This window comes from Diadema setosum, chromosome 10 (assembly GCF_964275005.1).
Source record: "Diadema setosum chromosome 10, eeDiaSeto1, whole genome shotgun sequence".
Taxonomy (NCBI): Eukaryota; Metazoa; Echinodermata; class Echinoidea; order Diadematoida; family Diadematidae; genus Diadema; species Diadema setosum.
Genome location: NC_092694.1, coordinates 31,222,614 through 31,236,567, shown reverse-complemented (window position 1 = coordinate 31,236,567; position 13,954 = coordinate 31,222,614). Strand labels below are relative to the sequence as shown.

Genomic DNA, 13,954 nt, shown 5'->3' with positions numbered 1-13,954 from the left:
AGGTCAAGAGTATTGCACGAGCTATCTTGACATCTTTTTGTTCTCGAGACTTGACGAGGGAACATATCGCTGTGACGTCAACAGCGGTTCCAAGTCCGAAAACATCAGTCTTTCGGCACCCGATGGTAAGACAAAAGAGACGGATGTGTGTGTGTGTGTGTGTGTGTGTGTGTGTGCGTGCATGTTTTTGTGTGGGTGTGGGTGTCAAGGATTTTATGCACATATGAAGCCACTGTTCTTCAATGGAAGGAGCCACAATGAAAGTAGTCATCACCGGATGTGATTACTTATCTTGCTTCTTTCCGGATCATAAAGACATGCTCGAAACTATTGTTCACGCATAACGTCTTTCTCTCCTTAATGGTTACTCCGCTACAAACAGATTGAACAAGACACATATGGTTCTAAAATTCATTTGACTTCCCTCGTTGCACATTGCAGGAACCAGGGCTACGGATCATCGCGGTATCACGGTGAAAATTGAAAACAGTGACGACTTGCCGACATCAGTGATTGAATTATCACCAACGGATTAATGTTTTGATTTCCCCATTTTCTGCCTAGGTCACGCTTAACCTTTTGCACAATAATTTTCTATCCATTATAGGTATGTGTAACTGTGGGTGTATAGGTCCTGCATATCGTTAACGTCTGTTCCACTTTTTTTTTTTTTTTTGATTTCCAGCACATTGTCTCCGACAAGAGATTCGGTCGTTTCTACTTTTTTTTTGTCAATCAGTTGCGGCAATCTTTTTTTTTTTCCATTTTTGTCGTTCAATTGCTTGGCGCTGCCGTTCTTTTTTATTGTTTTTTTTTTGCACTTTCATGTGGGTGTATAAGTTTTGATGTACATTCAAACGCCTAGCAAGCTATTATCAATAACCATATGTAAATTTTCATTTGAGTAGGGTTCATAGGCCTACACTGACCAATTTAGTTTGGTCATTTTGTTGTTTTTTTTTGTGTGTGTCTTTTTGCCTTTTTTTTTGCTTTATGTTTATGTGTAGCAAATGTAATGAGTGGCACAGTCCAAGCAGTGTTACTGATGTCATGATATTGCGTTTGATTACTTTATTATCAAGATTTTTGTATATTTTGTTTTAAAAATTTTCGCTTTTGCTTGTTTTGGAAGGCCGTTTATTTGTTTGTTTTTCTGGTGTTGATGTTTTCTTTTTGAAGAATTCCTGTGCGTTGATGGTGGCGGAACTTAAAGAGGAAAAGAAAAATTAACGAACCCACGACAGTTTCATTGTAAGTCAGTAATATCATGGCGTACGACATGAACAGCAATAATATGAGAACCGTCATTCTTTGAATCAAATTAAACTTTGAATTCAAATTGAAATTGAAGTTTTACCACTATAGCGTGGTCACACGTGACTATATATGCCACTTGCCTCTTCCCCAAAGAGCTCCCCCCCCCCAGTAACTGCTCTTAGTCAATGAATGATGAAGAAAGAAAGAAAAAAAGTGTTGTATATATTAGAGAACACCTAATATCCAGAAATTCGTTGCATGTACATTTTGATGAGGCCTTCAACGAGATATATCCTCTCCAGCCGTCTTTTGCAATGACATTACGTACACTGAACATTATTACAGCGTTTCAAACATGCGAAGATATGGTCGCGTGACAAAAGCGAAAACATAAATGGGTCAATCTTTATACCTACAGCTTCAGCATTGTTCAGTGAGAGATGACTCGATGCATTACCGAAAACTCTTTTATTTCCACCCTATATAGTGAAGACTTTCATTTAGTTTTGGTTTCTCTTCGTAACCTTCGTGATATTTTTTTCCCGTTTGTGTTTGGCAATTGCATGCAAATTGCATAATGCAAATTGAATGATAACTATAACAGTTTTTGTGTTTTGTTTTGTTGCCTTTTTAGCCAGCAAACGAGAAAAAGATAATAAATGTATTTAATTCTTTTGTTGTTTATCATTGCATGCTTACTTTGCTTCAAATATACATATGTAATCACGTGGTTACATTACATTATCCTTGGCGACATGGGAATGCACAGTAGTATAGTTATGCTATGTAATGTGTTTCGCCGATATTTAAGTTATTAGACTCTAATTTTCATGAGTTCATGGGGGGGGGGGGTACCCTATACATTATGAGCCAATCTTATGTCTGTCTTTAAGTTCGTCAAATCCTAGGATAATGATGATTATCATGTCCTCATCAAATCAGCAACTCTGAATCTTTATCGTTTATCCAATAGAAGGACTAGATGGAACAGCTTAAGGCCACCACAGACTGTACAACTTTTTGTCGCATAACTGACCGACTTTGGATCCGAAATAAAAAGCGTGTTCATTCTTTGGCCATTGTGATTTATTTCGGATCCAAAGTCGGTCAGTCGTGCGACTGAAAGTCGTATAGTGCGCGGTGGTCTTTAGTCTCACTGCAACTCACAGAATCTAGCAGAAAACAACAAACATTTGGCAAGTTTTTGCCAAGAGAAAAATATCAACTTTGAGCTTAGAGAATGTACTATTGTCAATATAAGAATCAATTTTAAATGTAGAAATTCACAGGATCCCTTGATAAATAGCACAAATTGTAATACAAACAATATAGCACCAAACTGCAGAAAATATGACATTAGATGTTATACAGTGTTATAGGTTAATGTTGATGTTGTTTGCCCTGATGACGCTGAACATGCTGAAGGTGAGTTAATATCCTCAATCGGATGTGTATTTTTTTTTGTCCATTCGTCTTTATACTTGATATTTATCCTTCGCTCTCACTTTGGTAAAGGCCTATTCACTTGCCATCTTTCCTCATCAAGTTCCACAAATAACATTTCCGTGAGGCTGATGTTGTGCTTTTTATGTTTCCGCCCGAAGGGTGACGAAGATAATTACTATTATGTTTTTGTGTTGTTAGTCCGTCTGTACGTTCGTCCCCATTTGTTTACGCGAGTAATGTAGAGTGGAATTTTACTAAACTGGTCTAAGTATTGAGTATTGTAGGGCAATCACTCGATCAGATTTTGGGTGAAATCGGCCAGAGGTCAAAGGTCAATGGTCAAGATCAAATCATGAAATTGTATCCTTTTACGAGATAACTCAAGACTGGGTGAGGCAAATTTAACCAAACTTGGTCCAAGAATGACGTATGATGGGACAATTAATTAAAAAAGGTTTTGGAGTGAATTCGGCAAGAGGTAAAAGGTTAAAAGGTCAAGGTCAAATGCTCAAAACTGTATTTTGATTCCCCCCCCCCATATCTATGCAATGCTTGAAACTATTTTCTTGGAACTTATTGTATACATGTATTACCAAATAAAGATTCTCCAGAGAGAGTTTCAGGTCTCAAAGACAAAGGTCAAAGGTATGAGGAAAATGTCAAAATTTCATCTTATTTCTCCATATCTTGAAAACGGTTCAATTTAAGGTATCTTCATGGAACTTGGTACATATGCATGTACTGACTGGCAGGGATTATCTGGGGAATTTAGGGGTCATGGGTCAAAGGTCAGGGGGGTCAATGATCAAGGTCAACTCAAAATTTCACCTTTTCCCTCATTTACTATGCAATGCTTGTAAAATTTTTCATGGAATATAATATAAACATATATTACCTAATGGAGATTCTGTGGGAAATTCCCTGCCAAAACGTCCCACATATTTTGAAAGTGACTCAAGGTATCACGAGACTTAGTACATATTCATACATGTTCCATCTGACAGTGATTCTCTTGGGAATTTTAGGGTCATAGGGTGAAAGGTCAGGCTAAGATGCAAAAAAAAAAATCTCTCTAATACTGAAATTACACTTTTCTTCATACCTTGACAATTACTCAATGCATAAACTTATAAAAGGGTAAAAAGTCAAGTAAAAAATCCCCAAATCCTCAAATACATTATCTGCACTCTTATACAATATATCAAACCTAGTTCAAGGAAAGTGAACATTCAACACATTTTGTGACAAACCTCCCATTTCAGTATTTTGCCAGTTATGTGAAACTGTCATCACAAAATGTCAAGACATTGTAGGCCTACGATATAGATCTATTAGGAGAACCATGCATTATGGCGGAGGCATACCCGTCGCCATAGCGTTATTTTTAGTTCCCCCCCCCCCCTTTTTAGTTCGCCTGAGCCAAAGGCTCAAAATAAATGAGCTAATGAGCTGTTGCGGGCATTCGTTGTCTGTCTTGCGTCGTGGGTCGTCCGTTATATTTTCATTAAACTTGGCAAGTAGTAATCCTATAGTCGGATATGATCTTATTTTTGCCAATGGGCATCATGCCCCCCCCCCCCCCTGTCAAGGAATCTTTAAAAATCTTCTTCTCTATAACCAGAGGTAACAGAGCTAAGTAATGCTTGTAATAAGACAAAGTGCACTGATGACTCTATAATTTAAAGTTTGTTCATGGCGGATTTAGGGTGCCCCCTTAATTGGGGTGGGGGTGCAAAGTGGGGCTCAAATTTACATTCTTATCTTCTTGAAAACTCACGGTCAATTTTCACCAAACTTGGCAGGTATTATTGTTAGAATGATATAAATGCAAGAGAATATCAAGTAGAGGGGTGAAGGTTGAGGTTTGAATTTTCTTCATTTTGTCTCACTCTTACAAACGAAATTAGTAAAGATCGCAACTGCTGATCTGTAATTTAACAAACATGTCGGAAAAAGGAACCACGGGACTCGAACCTGTCATCTACTGCTTTCTGGGCTGTGACACTACCACCAGGCTGTCCCTGCTTGCCGGCAGTGAAAGGATGAACTTGGAACAAATACCCAAGTAAAGTTCCTGATCCTTTCTCAACTTGGCAAAATGTTTGTAGGCCAATATTTCTTTCTGAAAAGTGCAAGTCTCTGCAGCCTGTTCAATATGATAGTTTTTGCAACTGATTGACAAATTGCCCCAAATCTACGCAAATAAGCACTGAATTGATCAGTGTTTAGTTGTAGCCATGATTAAAAAAAGAAAAAAAAAGAAAAAACAACATGGGCGTACCTATACTCGAGGAGGATTCGAACCTACGACCTCCTGGGCCCCATTTCATAAACAGTTGATATGATAGCAACTTTTGCTGGAATGACAGTTGTCATAGTAACGACAAGAATCCAGCTTCCTGATTGGCTGTTGCTATTGGAAGTTGTCATTTCACCAAGAGTTGCCATCCTAATATATTCTATGAAATGGGGCCCTGATCTCCGGACAGGCGTCATCTCCTCTAGACCACCGAGCGTTCGCCCGACAACATGTCACGGCCGAAAACTTTCTGAAACGGAGCTCTTTATCTATTACTTTATAACATAATATATCGCTTAACACGCACGCTTGCTGTTCGACATACTGGAATACTTTGATAATCACATCATTATTGTACTATTATAGTTTATACGCCATTTCAAAGTGACGTAGCTTTCCTCTGCCCCACCCCCCGCGTCATTTTGGAATGCACTCTTTCAGTATATAGACACTATTTTTTTGTGCATAATACGTAAAGGAATACCTAGGATCTAACCACTTGGGCCCCATCTCACTTTTTATTTTATTTTTTTTTTTTAACTACGGAAGTGGCACAAGAGAAGTTCGGTTCAGCCGGGTTTTTATTTTTCCGTGGCGATTATTCCTGGAATTACCCGAAAAAATGCGATTAAGGCCTCTTTTTTTTCGTCAGCTGTTTAAACTCGGAAGTGGCGCCAGAAATATAAACCAGGCCCCCCCCCCCTGAAAATGACAGGTTATCTTATCCATATTAAGTAAGCCCCCTCCATTAAACCAAAAAGGCGAAGGGGGTATTTTTCACTTCGACCACGTGAGCAGTTTGTTTGTTTGTTTGTTCATTTCCATCTGAGAAGATTGCTGCATAACCCATATTCAGCTACACTAAACTGGTCTTCCATGGGGTTCAGTTGGATTTGAGGTGGAACCAATTATTCATCGGGTTATCAAGTGGTTATACACCCTACTCTTTGCGACAGTTGCGATAAACAGTACTGATAAATGAATGAAGCGGGATCATTTACGTGCATGAGTTGTGTTTCTCTCACACAAGGGACTGTAACGGCACATTTTGGTAAATCGGCACATTTTGGTAAATTACCAAAATGTTCCGATAGTGCACCTATACCTGACGGGATCAACTGTTACCAAAATGTGCAGTTAAAAGTGGATTTGTCTGCACATTTTGGACAATCTGCACATTTTGGTAACCAGCTGGTAACTGAACTAAAAACCCATGGATGGGCTTGAGATTTATAATACGGTCAAGGAGTTAAGGTGATGTGGTCCTGCTGCAGCAGTAAACACAGGCAAGACACTCACCCGACCTGAAGGCTCGAGTAAGCTATTGCGATTGCTTTTCGTGCGGGTATGCTGTGTGATCTGCGTGCCAGATGCGTGGGGCTGACAAACTCAGTGAAGGAATTCCTCTGAAGGAATGGCAGAAGTTCCAGAGAATGTCATTAATTTGGCCGCATACGGAGACTGCAAAATACATGCGTAGGAGTTGCCTGCTAGGTGCTGCCGCTAATAAAGGTGCAATCACACATCGCCGGTTTAGATGGCGGTTCATGGCGGTTCAGCAAATCGCCGTGCTCCGCCAAAGACCGTGTTTACACCGTACACAAACCGTGGTCATCCGTCACCCATCCGCCATGAACCCCGAGAACCGCCGGGAACCGCGGGGATCCGCCAGAAAAATTAAACATGTTTAATTTTTCGTGGCGGTCTAGGCGGTTTGAAATGGACCGTGTTCACATCGCCGTTCATCGTGTTAAGAACGGCATCCTCCGTCTTTGCACCGCAAGATCCGTGATAATACCGTGTTAACACCGCCATAATTTTCAAGCGAAAAGAAACAATGAACTTAAAAGAGAATAATGGCTCCGGCGACACTTCGTGGCGGAGCAATAAAAAATGGAGATAAACGCAAAGATGAACCCATAATGCAAGATCGGGCAAATATATTGAATGCTACAGTTTCCTTACTTCTTTAACACTTATACAGTAACAAATAAAGTTTAATGTTCAAAAAGTTGTTAGGTATGTTGAATAGTACATCATTTACATTAAAAGGTAAGTTCAGTCAAAACTTAACAGCTTTTAAGATGGCCAGCAACGTGTTACACACAGAAGACTTATGTAAATATGTTGGGTTCTGCTTTCGTGATTATGTATGCCATTTTTGTAAGACTGCATGTTGATACAGATAATTATGTTGAAACTTAAGAGAGTAGACGGAAAAGCAATGTTGAAACTTGAAAAAAAAAACACCATTATTATGTTACATGAACCTGTAAGTAAAGAGGAAACTATACACATAATACTATATATGCTTCTTTGATAATGTATAATGTACATAATATGTCTTTTTATTGACTGTTATTAAAGATATTATTATTATATTATCATCATTACCGTTCTTATATAGCGCATAATACCTTTGGCAAGGTCTCTATGCGCTTTAGAGGGGGAACAAAAAGATAAACAGGAAAAGGTAATTTCAGAAACAGTAACATGCTGCATAAATCATCATCTACAATCACTATGTTACTATTTTAACAATTAAGTATTTAAAAACATTTTTGACTTATTGATGGAACTTGCATGTTCTATCACTTGGGATGCTGTCCACAGTTCTGGGGCGGCATAAACCACGTTTGCCATATTAGTTTGTCGTAATGGATCGAGGGTATCACATAAAGATTCCCCTTACAATTTAGGAACTCTCCTAGGCTCATATTTCACAAGAAGCTGTGAAAGATAAGAAGGAGCAATTTTGTGAAAACATGGACAAACAAGCAACAAGATCTTAAATTCAACACGCGAAATAATTATGTGAAAACTTGATTAAGAAAGAATTAAAAAAAGAGAGATGTTGAAACAAGCAAGTACTTGTACATCACTTGATAAATAAACCTACAAATGATCAGGAAACTTTGGAAACTATTTTGGATTCTGCTTTGATATGTATGTCTTTTTAATGACAGTTAATACGGATATTTTAAAAATTAAAAGAGAAAGAGAAAAGTCACGTTGAAACTTGAAAATAATTGCTTGTTGCATCACTCAAATTGTGTTTATATACCTAATAAAGCAAAACGCTCCTTGTTGAAACCCATTGAGGACAAGTGAAAGGGCTCTGATTGCATCCAACTACATGGGCTTGGTATGGACTCCTCCACCTTCCGGGACGATACGTGTTACTACCGCGTCAATCCGCGTTTGCTCCGTGTTCAAAACGTGTTGAGAACGTAGTCAAAGTGCTTTCCGCCATCATTGGGACACGGTTCACGGCGGTTTGAGAACCGCCATGAACCGCCATCTAAACCGGCGATGTGTGATCGCACCTTTAGGGCCTCCTACTGTCGTTATGCGTGTACCTCTGCGGGCAATTCCCACGACTCACCCGGAAAAAGTTTTGGTCATGCTGTAAACTTAGCTGCGGGTAAATCGGACTTGCGTGGACACCTCCGGGCAGATACAGGCGAGATACGCGCTAGGTACTGTCAGGTGGACCAACTGCGGAGAGCTCCGGGTAGCAAATTTGCTTCCCCGCAAGTCAAACTTCCCCATATACGGTATGACAAGGCCTTGAGCATGTTCAAAATGTGTTCCGAGTGAGTTGCGGGGGTACACGCAGAACACCAGTAGGCGACCCTTACCGGCAGCACCTTGCAGACAACTACAACGCAGGTACTTCGCAGTACCCGTAACGGTTCTTACGCAGGTCAAACGGAATACACGCAGGTAGAAGGTAAGTAGCACGCGTCTAGCAAATAAGACACGAGTGCGAAACTCGTAAACATTCTTGTCCGCCCACAGATTTTTCTTGCGTGCTGAAAAAAAAAAAAAATCCCTACTCGCAACAAGCCCGCGTAGCTTGCCCGGGCAAGCCTTGCGTGCGACTTGCGAAGAACAATTTGTACTACCCTGCAGAGGTCCCCGCAGATCACCTGCACGTAACAGTACCTAGCACGTATCTCACCCGTAGTCGCCCGGAGGTGCGCACGCAAATCCTTTTTACCCGTAACCATGTTAAGGCCTTGTCACACATTTCCGGGCAAGCTACGCGGGCTTGTTGCGTGTGAGCCCGGATTTTCTAGCATACCGGACAATTTCTGAGGGCGGACAAGGATTTGCGCGAGTTGTGCTTAGGTGTCTTACTTGCTGGATGCGTGGTACTTATGTTATTGCGGGTATTCTGTGTGACCTGCGTGCCAGGCGCGTGGGGGCTGACAACTCAGAAATTCATCTGAAGGAATGGCAGAAGTCCAACAGAAATGACAGAATGTCATTATCTTGGCCTCGCTGACCGCATACGGGGACTGCGAAGTACCTGTGTGGGAGTTGCCTGCGAGGTGCTGCTCAAAATTTGGCTGCGGATAGATTGGACTTGCGTGCGGAGCTCCGGGGAACTACGGGCGAGATTTTCCTGCGTGCTAGGAAAACCTTACGAAAATGTACCGTAACATAGTTACGGCACATTTTGGTAGCTGCACATTTTGGTAATTCACCAAAATGTGCAATTTACCAAAATGTGCCGTAACAGGGACCTCCATTTTATGTCCTATCCGAGGGACAGAGTGTTTTGCCTCTTGCTAGAGGGGACGGTATGATTAATATACACACATTGCTCAGTTCAGACTCGGGTTAGAACCCAGGCCCTTAGGATCATGAGGCAGACTGACCGACTGACAGACTGGCAGACTGATACCGACTGAGCCAACTGACCGCCCTCTCTATTGTCTACTGACGGAGACTCAAATTACTTGCATTTTGCCACCGTGTCGCGCATTGTGTAGCCAACCCTAAAGGCCCGGTCCCACTGCACTTACGGATGCAAAGAGGGTGTAAAACGTACAAAAAAAAAAAATCTTGCCATCCGTTGGAAAACGCTACGCATCCGCTGTGTACTCATCGCATACTTGTTTCATACGCTCTTATATCCATCGAGCATCCGTCCACTGTGATTTCAGCCGCGCAAGACGTTTTAAGCTGCTTAAAACTTTTAGAACGGATAAACTTTCCGCCGTGTACGATGTAAATCCACGACATAAGAGAAACAAACGTTGTATGTCCGTTATCATCCCTTAAACGTCCGCTGTATCCTCTTTGCATCCTCTGGGCATCCTCGCAACTCACATCCGCTGCAGCTCAAAACGGAAAGAGGGAGGAAAGATGGTACATGGAACGTCTATACATCGTTAATAGCACGGAAATAGAAAGGATGTAAGCGTATGCATCTCGTATATATAAAGTATATTCAGAACGTACAAAGCGTTTGTTTCCGTTAGGCGTACGTGATGCATCCGCTTCATCCGCTCTGCATCCGCTCTTCCGCTATGCGGAGCTGTCATCCACTTCCATCCGCTTTCATCCGCCAGGCTTCCGATGAACATCCGTTTCACATCGCCGCTACATAATACTAGATACCCACGTCCGTTCTTTTTCCGTTCTGTTTTCGCCAATTTTCGCCAATTTTGTCAATTTCTGGAGCGGATGAAGCGGATGGAGCCATCCCCGAAATTTTGCTCGTCTGCTGTGTCCTTTCTGAATACGTTTTGTGTCCATCGGCCAGTGGGACCGGGCCTTATAAACAAGATAGAAAGAATGCAGCAAGGAATGACATCCACGGGGAATGGTTGTCACATAAAGCAGCAAATAAATCAGGTGAAGATAGGAAAGCTTCTATACAAGGTATAAATCCAAATGTATACACCACAAATCAGGCCAGATTATCGTTCAATGTTGTATAATGAATGTACGGTTAGTGAAATGAAAGGAAATGTGCTGTCCGGGCACCTTTTGGCGTTCGTGTCCAAGGAGGTAACCTGCTTGTTTAATATCTTTTCTCATCGAATGTGTGACCAAGTGTTTTATGTGTACGCCTAGCATTCATTTCACGCAATAGTCTTATGTCAGTATGTACCAGATTTATAATCATGATTAAAGGTCCAGTTTACCTTTAGGAGCAGTGATTTTAAAAATGTTCAAGATTTTGATGAACATGTGTACGTCTGTTGTACCACAAAACGACCTACATATAAGATTTGTGCAATAAAGCCTAACATATAAGGAGATATCAGTATTTTTCTCAATAAACCGTAACTGTTGACGGTTTAATTTGGAAGTATTCTTATCATAACTATTGTTCACATTTTGTGTATTCAACAATACTTAACATCGATTATACGGATTCAGTTTTTTACAGTGGCTGTTTCTATCCCTATAACAAACTCGCATTTTAGAATTATATAGTTTAAAGCACTAATTCTGGGTTTCTATTTCATCTGCAAATGGTAAACTATGGCTTTAAGCCTACTCAAAGCCTTAAACTACAAGAGCAACCAAATGGAGGACCATTTAGGGCATTTAACCCGCACCCCTCGACCTGCAGCCCCTCCCCCTAAAACAGGAAGAAAACAAATAAACAAACAAACAAACAAACAAACAACAGCAAACGTTCAACGGCCCGTGCTATCATTGGGCTCTGTATGCCTTTTATTGATTACAGGGCTATCAAAATCTTTAAATGCTGAATTTAACACTGATCGTTTTACCTGCAACACATTAAAACAAGTCAAAGCTAATGCTTCCATCTCGAATCGGCATTTTTTTTTTATTCCTTGTTTATCTTGTGAATATATTGATGAACTGAGCCAGGGCAATCTAATTTTTCTCCAATCGAGGATATATCAGAGCCTGCGCAGGAAAATTTGGAATTAACAATTCTGAAGGATTTTGCAGAAAAATTATCCCGGGACTTGATGTGTTCAACAAACAGGACGAAATATTAATTGGATATTTTGTCTGTTCTGTTTCGTTAAATGCTTCAAGAATTTATGAGCCCTATAATAATAGTAATAATAATAATAATAATAATAATAATAATAATAATAAAAATGACAATAATAATAATGATAATAATAATGATAATAATAATAGCTACTTGTATAGCGCACATGCCCACCTTTCAGTGCTCAACCAGCGCTTCAAAAATGAAATGATAAAATACATGTATGGTAAGTCTCTCGTGCACCTATTTTTAGATCTACCACCCTCGCGCAATGACTTTCTCGCGTATATAAAAAAAAAAAAAAGCAAACATACGCGTGGGACGGGGGCAATATGCTGGAACATTCGAACAAGAATACTAATCAAGAAAAATTAGGGGTATGCAGGTAAATAACCTGAGGAAACAAGAGGAAAGAGAATTTAAGAAAATCCTCATTACTAAGAAACGCAATTATTATACCCCCGCCAAACGAAGTTTGAAGGGGGTATATAGGAATCAGCGGACGGTCGGTCGGTCGGGCGGTCGGTCGGGCGGTCGGGCGGTCGGGCGGTCGGTCCGTTGCAAATCTTGCGTCGCGAACTACTTCCTCAGTTTTCCACCGATTCCCATAAAACTTGGCACAGATGTGTGCCTTGGGTTGTAGATGTGCAAGACGTATTTTTTTACTGTACCCAAAAGTACGTTGCCATGGTAATGGCATATTATGGGCAAAAATGGGTACAAATCTTGCGTCGCGAACTCCTCCCACAGTTTTTGATCAATCTTTATGAAATTAGGTACAGATGTTCATCTGAATATGTTAATGTGTCAGACACATATTTCTGCAGTGGCAAAAAGTGCGTTGCCATGGTAACGGCATGTTATTGGTAAAATATAGGGCAAAATGCTTCATGGCAAAAGTGCTTCATCAGTGTTCTTCCAATTCTCATGGAATTCATATTGAATGTTTGTCTTAGGATATAGATCAGCATGACACATTTCTTGACAGTGACAAAAAGTATGTTGCCATGGTAACAGCTCACATATTATGAGCCAAAATGATGGAAAATTTTGTGTTGCAAACTACTTCCTCAGTTTTTGCCCAATTTCCATGAAACTTGGTACAGATTTGTGCCTTTGGTTGTAGATGTGCAAGACGCATTTTTTGACAGTACCCGAAAGTACGTTGCCATGGTAACGGCATATTAATGGCAGAAGATCAAGGAAAGATCTTGCGGGTTTAACTACTTCCTCAGTTTTTTGACCAAAGCTTATGAAATGTGGCACACACCTTTATCTTGGTGGGAAGATGTGGAAGACATATTTTTCGGACGTGTCGGAAGCTGCGTTGCCATGGTAACGGCATATAAATGGCAGAAGATCAAGGAAAGATCTTGCGGATTGAACTACTTCCTCTGTATTCGACTGAAGCTCATGAAATATGGCACACACATTGGTCTTGGTGGGAAGATGTGCAAGACATATTTTTTGGACATGTCGGAAGCTGCGTTGCCATGGTAACGGCATATTAATGGCGGAAGATCAAGGAAAGATCTTGTGGATTGAACTACTTCCTCAGTTTTTGACAAAAGCTTATGAAATGTGGCACACACAATAGTCTTGGTGGGAAGATGTGCAAGACATATCTTTCGGACGTGTCGGAAGCTGCGTTGCCATGGTAACGGCATTAAAATGGCAGAAGATCAAGGAAAGATCATTCCTTGGGTAAGACTGTCGTCACGGGGCGGGGGTATTAATCACCTTAGTGATATTTCTAGTTGTTAACACATATTTGCCCATTCACTGGATTTACATGCTTTTCAATGGGAAAACGGGCGGTCGGGTGAAAAAATGAGCTACCACGGTCGCACGAAAAAAACCTCCCGTGGGTTTATCGCCGTGATTCAGGCTTACGTGCGTAGAATACGGAGCGACAATCTGAGCATGGGGTAGAAGGATATGCGGTATTTTCGAAAGTGAGACGAAATTGAGGTAAAAACTCTGTTGAATATTTTCGGTGGAATGGTGGTTTCAAATAGAGGCGGTCGATGAGTGTAATAGTAGGTCCAACCATACTATATCATACATGATCAAACAAACAAACACGTAGACCTAAGTAATAATAATAATATAATAGAGAGAATCTTATAAAGCGCTCATTCTACCTAGAAAGATACCCATGGCGCTATCAGAGTAAC

At 40.6% G+C, this 13,954-nt stretch overlaps 1 protein-coding gene across 1 annotated transcript in view; it reads left to right on the top strand.

Moving 5' to 3' along the window:
- Positions 1 to 13,954, top strand: part of LOC140233670 (uncharacterized) — a 173,559-nt gene continuing 159,605 nt past the window's right edge. Inside the window, exon 1 of the mRNA XM_072313769.1 lies at positions 1 to 125. The gene's annotated coding sequence lies outside the window, so the exon portion shown is untranslated. The remainder of the gene's footprint in view (positions 126 to 13,954) is intronic.